General features: G+C 30.1%; 1 long non-coding RNA gene across 1 annotated transcript in view; it reads right to left on the reverse strand.

The window, feature by feature from the left end:
- Positions 1-5,451: 5,451 nt before the first annotated feature.
- Positions 5,452-12,852, reverse strand: part of LOC119614295 — a 37,034-nt gene continuing 29,633 nt past the window's right edge. The window contains exon 3 of the long non-coding RNA XR_005232318.1: positions 5,452-6,159. This is a non-coding gene — a long non-coding RNA (uncharacterized LOC119614295). The remainder of the gene's footprint in view (positions 6,160-12,852) is intronic.

The following is a 12,852-nucleotide window of genomic DNA, read 5'->3' on the forward strand; positions in this document are numbered from 1 at the left end:
TGGAATTTCTTTTTTATTTTTTATTTAAGGTTTTTTAGGTTATTCAAGAAAATTCCTATACATATACATTACTATCAAAATATTTAGATTATTACTTCTTTCGAGAATATTCCAGGAATTCGTTTTGTTGTTGTTGTTTTTGTCAAGGTTATTAAAAAATATTCCAGGAATTCTTTTTTGTTTTATTTGATTGTTAATTTGAAGAAAAAATCTAAATTTATTGACTTGAATATTTTTCGAGAATATTCCATGAATTCGTTCAATATTTAAGCTTTATTGAATGAAAAAAATCAAAATTTATTGATTATTATTTCCCTCGAGAATATTCAAGGAATTCGTTTTCTTATTTTTTATATTATTCAAAAATATTTCATAAACTATAAATTTTGTTACGCTTCACATATTCAAGAATATTCCTGGAATTAGTTAAGTATTGCTTCATTCGTTTTTGTTGTTGTTTTCCCCAAGGTTCTTTCATGTTATTCAAGAATATTCCACGAATTATTTTTTGTATGGTTTGTTCTACACAATACCAATACATAGAAACTATTGATAGGAAAAAGGAAACTAAATTGGTAGATTTTTTATTTCTTTCGAGAATATTCCAGGAATTTCTCATTTTACTGTTTATATTTAAGCATAATTCAATGAATAGAAACCTATTGAAAGAAAAAGCTCTACATTTATTGATTATTAATTCTCTCGAGAATATTCAAAGAATTCGCTTTCTTTTTCTTTATTCAAAATGATTTCATAAATCTGAAATCTTTTGTTCCAAAGATTTTTCAAGAATATTCCTAGAATTAGTTTAGTATTGCTTTATTCCAACAAAAAAATAGTCATTAAAATAAAAAATTTAAATTTATGGACTATTATTCCTTACGAGAATATTTCAGGAAGTTTGTTTATTATTTATTCAAGTTTTTTTTTCAGTTTATTCAAGAATATTCCAGGATTTAGGATACATATTGATTAATTTCAACACAAAACAACCATTTCGATTAAAATTTATAGATTATTACTTCTTTCGAGAATATTCCAGAAACTCGTTTTTCAAATGTTTATTCAATGGCTTTTCAGATTATTCACGAATTTTCTAGGAATTCGTTTCCATATTGTTTGTAATGTATTGTAATATATATTTGTTTTTCTTTCGAGAATATTCCCGGAATTCGTTTCCTAACTGTTAAATGTTCCATCATTGAAAGAAAAACGTCAAAATTTTTTAAATACTACTATACTAATATTCCCGGAATTTGGTTTCTTTCAAGAATATTCCAGGAGTTAATTTTCTTATCGTGTATATTAAAACTTAAAGTCTAAAAACGTAGCATACTTTTAGGTGTATAATATAAAAGTTATTTATGACCTTTAACTTTTTATACATTTAATCATTGTTAAGAGATAATAAATATTGTTATAAAGCCTTACCAATGTTTTAAAAAGTAAATCAATTTTCATTTAATATCAAAATTGTTTATTATTTAACAATATGTATTTTAAAGCACTTAATCCCTTTTAACACTTTCTTTGACCGCAAATACACAATGGCGATAAATAAAAAGCTTATGAAAAGGCTTATTGTGAAAGAACGTTTACTTTTTGTTAAAGATTTTTTGACAAATCCTTTACGAAATGTAACACTTGAAATGTCTAAAAGTAAATAAAACTAACAATAAAACTGCATTTAAAGCAAATGATGCTTAAATACACACTTTACTATGACAACAGCAAAGGAGAGAAAGTGGCTGAGAATATATGTAAGTATATATCTGACAGGATAATGAACTCTCAATCACGGTTCATGGATATTTGTAAATAATGTAAGTGTAAAGTAAGTAACCCATTAAGGGTGACAACAAGTCAGAATTACATTGCTCAAAAAAAGAATAACTTTTAACTAAACTCCCTAAAGTAGGCTTCTCTTTTAATGCTTTATGTAACAAAAAACAAACTCTTGGAATATTCTCGAAAAAGTTCAAATCCTTAAATTTCTTAAATTTTTGTATAAAAACTAATAAATTGTTTAGAAGTTAAAAAGATTTCTTTAAATTTCTCTTTTATACCCGTAGCGGTTAAAGTACTCTTTAAATCATTGAACTTTTTATTTTCTAGTCTTAAGATACAATTTTATTAAGACTTGTAATTTATGTATGTGGAACAAATATTTAACCAAAAAAAAGAACCTATACCAAAGAAATGTCTTCATTCTTTTGTTATATTTCTTCTTTTTTTTTATTAAATAGCAAATGATTGAATGTTTTATTTGAAAAATTGTAAAAACTCAAAATAAACAGGACAAAATAAATCCCAACATGTGTTGCTGAGATTTTTCTCTTTTCTTCTAAGGCAAAGAAATAATAAATATTTATTTTACTAATAAAAAAATGTGAAAAAAACATTAAAGTAAATTGTTTAGAAAAAACTTAAATAGTCTGCAAATACCAAAAGAAAGAATATTTAATAGTAAAAGAAAACAGGCGACAATAACCCTAAAAAGTTTTAAGATGGCTGAAAAAATTATAAATTTTTCGAATGTTTAATAGCTAAAAGACGTAGTCTTGAGTAAAAATCGTAGTCTGACAGATTAAGTCGTGTAAGGACTAAAATCTAAGCTGCAGTCCTGTCTTAGTCTGGAATAAAGTCTAATAATATAGCCAATAGTATAATCTATCGTCTAGTCTATAGTCTAGTTAAGAGTGCAGTCTGTAATCTGGTCTATAGTCAAGTCTATAGTCTAGTCTATAGTCAAGTCTATAGTCTAGTCTATAGTCTAGTCTATAGTCTAGTCTATAGTCTAGTCTATAGTCTAGTCTATAGTCTAGTCTATAGTCTAGTCTATAGTCTAGTCTATAGTCTAGTCTATAGTCTAGTCTATAGTCTAGTCTATAGTCTAGTCTATAGTCTAGTCTATAGTCTAGTCTATAGCCTAGTCTATAGTCTAGTCTATAGTCTAGTCTATAGTCTAGTCTATAGTCTAGTCTATAGTCTAGTCTATAGTCTAGTCTATAGTCTAGTCTATAGTCTAGTCTATAGTCTAGTCTATCGTCTAGTCTATAGTCTAGTCTATAGTCTAGTCTATAGTCTAGTCTATAGTCTAGTCTATAGGCTAGTCTATAGTCTAGTCTAGTCTATAGTCTAGTCTAGTCTAGTCTATAGTCTAGTCTAGTCTAGTCTAGTCTATAGTCTAGTCTAGTCTATAGTCTAGTCTATAGTCTAGTCTATAGTCTAGTCTATAGTCTAGTCTATAGTCTAGTCTATAGTCTAGTCTATAGTCTAGTCTATAGTCTAGTCTATAGTCTAGTCTATAGTCTAGTCTATAGTCTAGTCTATAGTCTAGTCTATAGTCTAGTCTATAGTCTAGTCTATAGTCTAGTCTATAGTCTAGTCTATAGTCTAGTCTATAGTCTAGTCTATAGTCTAGTCTATAGTCTAGTCTATAGTCTAGTCTATAGTCTAGTCTATAGTCTAGTCTATAGTCTAGTCTATAGTCTAGTCTATAGTCTAGTCTATAGTCTAGTCTATATCTAGTCTAGTCTAGTCTATAGTCTAGTCTATAGTCTAGTCTATAGTCTAGTCTATAGTCTAGTCTATAGTCTAGTCTATAGTCTAGTCTATAGTCTAGTCTATAGTCTAGTCTATAGTCTAGTCTATAGTCTAGTCTATAGTCTAGTCTATAGTCTAGTCTATAGTCTAGTCTATAGTCTAGTCTATAGTCTAGTCTATAGTCTAGTCTATAGTCTAGTCTATAGTCTAGTCTATAGTCTAGTCTATAGTCTAGTCTATAGTCTAGTCTATAGTCTAGTCTATAGTCTAGTCTATAGTCTAGTCTATAGTCTAGTCTATAGTATAGTCTATAGTCTAGTCTATAGTCTAGTCTATAGTCTAGTCTATAGTCTAGTCTATAGTCTAGTCTATAGTCTAGTCTATAGTCTAGTCTATAGTCTAGTCTATAGTCTAGTCTATAGTAGTCTATAGTCTAGTCTATAGTCTAGTCTATAGTCTAGTCTATAGTCTAGTCTATAGTCTAGTCTATAGTCTAGTCTATAGTCTAGTCTATAGTCTAGTCTATAGTCTAGTCTATAGTCTAGTCTATAGTCTAGTCTATAGTCTAGTCTATAGTCTAGTCTATAGTCTAGTCTATAGTCTAGTCTATAGTCTAGTCTATAGTCTAGTCTATAGTCTAGTCTATAGTCTAGTCTATAGTCTAGTCTATAGTCTAGTCTATAGTCTAGTCTATAGTCTAGTCTATAGTCTAGTCTATAGTCTAGTCTATAGTCTAGTCTATAGTCTAGTCTATAGTCTAGTCTATAGTCTAGTCTATAGTCTAGTCTATAGTCTAGTCTATAGTCTAGTCTATAGTCTAGTCTATAGTCTAGTCTATAGTCTAGTCTATAGTCTAGTCTATAGTCTAGTCTATAGTCTAGTCTATAGTCTAGTCTATAGTCTAGTCTATAGTCTAGTCTATAGTCTAGTCTATAGTCTAGTCTATAGTCTAGTCTATAGTCTAGTCTATAGTCTAGTCTATAGTCTAGTCTATAGTCTAGTCTATAGTCTAGTCTATAGTCTAGTCTATAGTCTAGTCTATAGTCTAGTCTATAGTCTAGTCTATAGTCTAGTCTATAGTCTAGTCTATAGTCTAGTCTATAGTCTAGTCTATAGTCTAGTCTATAGTCTAGTCTATAGTCTAGTCTATAGTCTAGTCTATAGTCTAGTCTATAGTCTAGTCTATAGTCTAGTCTATAGTCTAGTCTATAGTCTAGTCTATAGTCTAGTCTATAGTCTAGTCTATAGTCTAGTCTATAGTCTAGTCTATAGTCTAGTCTATAGTCTAGTCTATAGTCTAGTCTATAGTCTAGTCCTATAGTCTAGTCTATAGTCTAGTCTATAGTCTAGTCTATAGTCTAGTCTATAGTCTAGTCTATAGTCTAGTCTATAGTCTAGTCTATGTCTAGTAGTCTATAGTCTAGTCTATAGTCTAGTCTATAGTCTAGTCTATAGTCTAGTCTATAGTCTAGTCTATAGTCTAGTCTATAGTCTAGTCTATAGTCTAGTCTATAGTCTAGTCTATAGTCTAGTCTATAGTCTAGTCTATAGTCTAGTCTATAGTCTAGTCTATAGTCTAGTCTATAGTCTAGTCTATAGTCTAGCCTATAGTCAAGTCTATAGTCTAGTCTATAGTCTAGCCTATAGTCTAGTCTATAGTCAAGTCTATAGTCTAGCCTATAGTCTAGTCTATAGTCTAGTCTATAGTCTAGCCTATAGTCTAGTCTATAGTCTAGTCTATAGTCTAGTCTTTAGTCTAGTCTATAGTCTAGTCTATAGTCTAGTCTATAGTCTAGTCTATAGTCTAGTCTATGGTCTAGTCTATAGTCTAGTCTAATCTATAGTCAAGTCTAGTGTATAATATATTCTATAATCTAGTGTATAATCTTAGTCTATAGTCCAGTCTTTAGTCTATAGTGTAGTATTTTCCAGCCCAAAGGGAGGTCCAAAGACTAGTATGGGAAGTTTTTTTTTTTTTTTTTTGTCAAATTATTTATTATTACTCAAAATTTCTATTAAAATTTTTATAAATAGTAATTAAATATCACTTAACAATAAAACATAAGGCCAATAACCTTTCTTAAAATTCAGAAAAACAAGAAAACACAACAACATTTACTTGATATCTGTATGTAAAATACAAAAATTAGCTGTTTGTTTTATTTTTTCACAAATAAAATTTTATAGGAAGATTTTCATTATCCGAAAGTTAATAGTATGTAAGAAAACAAAAAAAAAAAAAACGGAAAATTTTTAAAAAGTTAACAGTTTATTAACTTTTTCCCATTACTACAGAGGGTCATACAAAGTGTCAATACAATTTTTTATATTTTTTTATAAAACGTTTAAAAAAAGAGGAAAAAAAGTAAACACTAAACAGTTTTAAAGGTCATTGAACTTTTTCTATTTGTTTGGCTCCCCTGGCAGCCATTAAAACTTGTAATCATTAAATAGTTATTAAAATTGTTTTGTTGGAAAATTTACTTAAAATAACTTATAAAAAGCTATTCTTATGTTTTAAGTACTTACCCACTTTACGACGCGCGCGCCAAAGCACGGGCGGTGCTGTATTATTGGGAGAAGCCAGTTTGACGTTTTAAATTTTAACAATTACTGAAAGTAGATGAAAGAAAACTTATTTAAAAACTTATTGTAATTTATTAAAATTAGGGAAAAGTTACTGATTGAAAAAACAACTGCAGACTCGACTATAGACTTGACTGTGGACTGTAAACTTGACAATAAACTAGACAATACACAAGACAATAGTCGAATCTATTGACTCGACTATAAACTTGACAATAGACTAGAATATAGACTCGACTATAGACTAGGCTATAGACTTGACTATAGACCAGACTATAGACTCGACTATAGACTAGACTATAGACTAGACTATAGACTTGACTATAGACTCTACTATAGACTTAACTGTGGACTGTAAACTTGGCTATAGACTAGACAATATACTCGACTATAGACTAGACTATATACTAGACTATAGACTAGACTATAGACTAGACTATAGACTAGACTATAGACTAGACTATAGACTAGACTATAGACTAGACTATAGACTAGACTATAGACTAGACTATAGACTAGACTATAGACTAGACTATAGACTAGACTATAGACTAGACTATAGACTAGACTATAGACTAAACTATAGACTAAACTATAGACTAAACTATAGACTAGACTATAGACTAGACTATAGACTAGACTATAGACTAGACTATAGACTAGACCAACGGTTCCCAAATGGGGGTCCGCGGACCCCTAGTGGTCCGTAGTAAAATCCTAGGGGGTCCGCAAAGACGAACGAAAAAAACCATGAATAAACAATATTCTGCTTTTATATGTACATACCCAGCAAAAACTCGGTAATGGGTGGTACTTCCATAACCACTTACTTTTCAATGACTACTACTTACCGTCTGCAGTACATAGAAGTACTCTAGTAATGACTTTCTTATAATCTGATATAGAAGTACTTTATTTTCGGCTTTGTCATTTTGTTTGCACATTTTATTTAATTGCGTTTTAAGAATTGTGTTTTAAAAAAATAAAACAAAATTAGTTTTGTTTGTGAAAACCATTATTTGACGCGCAATAAAATAGCTAAGCAGTGGTGCAGTGTGTAGAACATTTGACTAACAAACCGAAGCCCCTGGTTCGTATTCTAGCTGGCTCTTTTTATTATTAAAAAACAAAACGACTTACTCAACAACTGTTTTGTAAGGGAAATTGCAAGTACTTCTTTAAGTCCCTATTTGTAAGCGTGCGTAGAAGTACTTGCCTCCAATGACATCACCGTGTTAAAATAATGACTTAAAATGCTAATGAAGAAGTAGTGAAAAGAGGTTTTATTAGCTATTTAACTCATTACTTTTCAATGTAAGTTTTTCCTGGGTATGTACAAATATCTCCAATTTTTGTGCAATAATCCCAAATTTTTTGGTGGCTTTTTGAATTTTATTTTTTCGGTTGTTTATCAGGAAGAAGCTAGGCCCTACAAATTTATTGTATAACTTTTATAAAGTAAAGTATTGCGTGATTTGTAATTTTTATTTCCTGTATATGTACTGAAATAATGTTTTTTATTTCAAAAAATACTCTGCCTTACAATTAAATTAGGGATACTGGTATTCCGGAGTATGAAGTTCAATTCAAAGACAAGCTTATTACAGATTTAAGTTTATCAAATTGTAAGCAAAAGTGTTCTCGTTTGAAAGGACTAAAATTATATATTTCCAAAACAGAGGTGGCTCTTTATGCATCTCTTTATAAATATTCCAATCCGACGTGATACACAGATTTTAATCTGATTTTGTCGACCAATACATATTATTAAATTAACATCAGAAAATCCATAGCGTTTCACGTAAATATGTAGCCAAAAACCATGAAGTAAAATAATTCGTTGGTATTTTAAAATTCAAATTTAAGTTCCAAATTCACAGTACTTTAACAAAGAGTTCAAATCATATATTATGCGGATAATGCATTCCGCAACAACATAGAAGAAGTCCAACTTTCTTATATTATTTTCCCGAAAACTTAGCTCACTTACTCAGTTCACCCTTTGCAATCGCAACAAATTTTTGAAACGTGACTCCTTAAGCACATGTGACAATATTTGATAAAGAAACCTTTTCGCTACCTTGAAGAAAAATGAACATGAAAGATCTCACGATCATAATTTTAAACATCATGTTAACATATCAACAAAGAAGTCATTCTATCTTCAAAACATGCAATTGAAAACCTATCTGAAATATTATATATTCTCAATGTACGGGAATATTTTATAGATATGACATCTCTACATTTATTAGACCTAGGGATTAATGGACTAGGTCAATTTTCGGATGGACAATTATTTAGAACAATAAGATATCAAAATATGTATTGGGGTCCGCGAAATTAAATAAGTTCTTCAAGGGGTCCGCGAAGTAAAAATCGGTGGGAACCGCTGGACTAGACTATAGACTAGACTATAGACTAGACTATAGACTAGACTATAGACTAGACTATAGACTAGACTATAGACTAGACTATAGACTATTGACTAGACTATAGACTAGACTATAGACTAAACTATAGACTAGACTATAGACTAGACTATAGACTAGACTATAGACTAGACTATAGACTAGACTATAGACTAGACTATAGACTAGACTATAGACTAGACTATAGACTAGACTATAGACTATACTATAGACTAGACTATAGACTAGACTATAGACTAGACAATAGACTGGACAATAGACTAGACTATAGACTTGACTATAGACTAGACTATAGACTAGACTTTAGACTAGACTATAGACTAGACTATAGACTAGACTATAGACTAGACTATAGACTAGACTATAGACTAAACTATAGACTAGACTATAGACTAGATAGACTAGACTATAGACTAACTATAGACTAAGACTATAGACTAGACTATAGACTAGACTATAGACTAGACTATAGACTAGACTATAGACTAGACTATAGACTAGACTATAGACTAGACTATAGACTAGACTATAGACTAGACTATAGACTAGACTATAGACTAGACTATAGACTAGACTATAGACTAGACTATAGACTAGACTATAGACTAACTATAGACTAGACTATAGACTAGACTATAGACTAGACTATAGACTAGACTATAGACTAGACTATAGACTAGACTATAGACTAGACTATAGACTGACTATAGACTAGACTATAGACTAGACTATAGACTAGACTATAGACTAGACTATAGACTAGACTATAGACTAGACTATAGACTAGACATAGACTATAGACTAGACTATAGACTAGACTATAGACTAGACTATAGACTAGACTATAGACTAGACTATAGACTAGACTATAGACTAGACTATAGACTAGACTATAGACTAGACTATAGACTAGACTATAGACTAGACTATAGACTAGACTATAGACTAGACTATAGACTAGACTATAGACTAGACTATAGACTAGACTATAGACTAGACTATACTAGACTATAGACTAGACTATAGACTAGACTATAGACTAGACTATAGACTAGACTATAGACTAGACTATAGACTAGACTATAGACTAGACTATAGACTAGACTATAGACTAGACTATAGACTAGACTATAGACTATAGACTAGACTATAGACTAGACTATAGACTAGACTATAGACTAGACTATAGACTAGACTATAGACTAGACTATAGACTAGACTATAGACTAGACTATAGACTAGACTATAGACTAGACTATAGACTAGACTATAGACTAGACTATAGACTAGACTATAGACTAGACTATAGACTAGACTATAGACTAGACTATAGACTAGACTATAGACTAGACTATAGACTAGACTATAGACTAGACTATAGACTAGACTATAGACTAGACTATAGACTAGACTATAGACTAGACTATAGACTAGACTATAGACTAGACTATAGACTATAGACTAGACTATAGACTAGACTATAGACTAGACTATAGACTAGACTATAGACTAGACTATAGACTAGACTATAGACTAGACTATAGACTATAGACTAGACTATAGACTAGACTATAGACTAGACTATAGACTAGACTATAGACTAGACTAGAGACTAGACTATAGACTAGACTATGACTAGACTATAGACTAGACTATAGACTAGACTATAGACTAGACTATAGACTAGACTATAGACTAGACTATAGACTAGACTATAGACTAGACTATAGACTAGACTATAGACTAGACTATAGACTAGACTATAGACTAGACTATAGACTAGACTATAGACTAGACTATAGACTAGACTATAGACTAGACTATAGACTAGACTATAGACTAATAGACTAGACTATAGACTAGACTATAGACTAGACTATAGACTAGACTATAGACTAGACTATAGACTAGACTATAGACTAGACTATAGACTAGACTATAGACTAGACTATAGACTAGACTATAGACTAGACTATAGACTAGACTATAGACTAGACTATAGACTAGACTATAGACTAGACTATAGACTAGACTATAGACTAGACTATAGACTAGACTATAGACTAGACTATAGACTAGACTATAGACTAGACTATAGACTAGACTATAGACTAGACTATAGACTAGACTATAGACTAGACTATAGACTAGACTATAGACTAGACTATAGACTAGACTATAGACTAGACTATAGACTAGACTATAGACTAGACTATAGACTAGACTATAGACTAGACTATAGACTAGACTATAGACTAGACTATAGACTAGACTATAGACTAGACTATAGACTAGACTATAGACTAGACTATAGACTAGACTATAGACTAGACTATAGACTAGACTATAGACTAGACTATAGACTAGACTATAGACTAGACTATAGACTAGACTATAGACTAGACTATAGACTAGACTATAGACTAGACTATAGACTAGACTATAGACTAGACTATACTAGAATAGACTAAACTATACACTAAACTATACACTAAACTATACACTAAACTATACACTAAACTATACACTAAACTATACACTAAACTATACACTAAACTACACTAAACTATACACTAAACTATACACTAAACTATACACTAAACTATACACTAAACTATAGACTAGACTATAGACTAGACTATAGACTAGACTATAGGCTAGACTATAGACTAGACTATAGACTAGACTATAGACTAAACTATACACTAAACTATAGGCTAAACTATAGACTAGACGGTATACTATAGTAGAATGTATTTTTTGACGTTGCAATAATTTTTTGTTTAAAAACAATTTGGTTTTTAATTATTCCTTTATACATATTACAGAAATTATTCTCAGTTGAAGCGTGACAGCTTTGGCAAAAACAAATTCATTACAATAAATTACGCTAATACATGTCAATTTACACTATCAGTGGACAAAACAAATAATAGCAATAAATTAAAAATTTTAGAAAAAGCTCAGCAATTCTTTTATACAACCACAAAGTAAAATACCGATCATGCAAACGTCTATTAGGCGCCATTTAATTTAACATTAATAAATTGTTACAAAAAAACCAACACAAATAAATTATCGGCATCAGCACATCACTAACATATAATCAAACAACAATTAACCAATACCCAGAAACATTTAATTAAAAAAATAAAATAACAAAAATGCAACCAAACAACCATCAATCCATCCATCCATCCAACCCTCTTTTAACAAAATGACAGTTTTATTACAAACTTTTATTAATTTTTAAATTTCTATATATTTTTTTATATTTAACATTAAACCTATAATTATCTCTGGTAGCATAATAAAAGACTACCAATTTATTTATGACATGTTTGAAGAATTCTTCAACACATAAATGCCCCAATGTGCTTGCTTCAAATGGTGCTTGCAACATGACATAACCAGCTGACGTCTATTAGTTGTTGCTGTTGTTTTCGTTAAATGCATGTAATTTTTTAATTAAAAAGTAAATTATTTCATTAATAAATAAGAAACTCATCTAGCGTTAGGGTCTATTTGTGTGTTTCTTCTGACACGATCACAATTGGTGAAAATACAATAAACAAACACTTTGACGTTTATAGTCGAATTGTGAATTGCAAACACAAGTCAAGCGTGTTAATAAATTTTTTGATTGACGGCTTTTTTCATTTTCTGTTTTTGAATTAAAAAAAATTATTTGTTTTTTATTAAACTTAAATAAAATATAATTGAAATTTTATTTTCTGTGTTTTTGCTTATTTTTCTGTTTTGTAATTCCTCATTAAATCAATACAAATATCACACAAAAAATAAAGAGAAAGAAATTGTTTAAAGTCATTCAATTGCGACTACTCCGCGTCACATGGCATTTGGCAAAAGATCAGTAACCCGATCATTGTAAATTTATTTTTTTTGTAATTTTTTTCTTTTGATTTTTTTAGAAGAAAAGCTTTTGTAGAAATTTTATACTATAGACTAGACTAGACTATAGACTAGATTATAGACTAGACTATAGACTAGACTATAGACTAGACTAGACTAGACTATAGACTAGACTATAGACTAGACTATAGACTAGACTATAGACTAGACTATAGACTAGACTATAGACTAGACTATAGACTAGACTATAGACTAGACTATAGACTAGACTATAGACTAGACTATAGACTAGACTATAAACTAGACTATAGACTAGACTATAGACTAGACTATAGACTAGACTGTAGACTAGACTATAGACTAGACTATAAACTAGACTATAGACTAGACTATAGACTAGAGTATAGACTAGACT

Source organism: Lucilia sericata, unplaced genomic scaffold (assembly GCF_015586225.1).
Source record: "Lucilia sericata isolate MDLA Ls3-8-SP2 unplaced genomic scaffold, ASM1558622v1 Contig002771F_arrow, whole genome shotgun sequence".
NCBI classification, from domain to species: Eukaryota; Metazoa; Arthropoda; class Insecta; order Diptera; family Calliphoridae; genus Lucilia; species Lucilia sericata.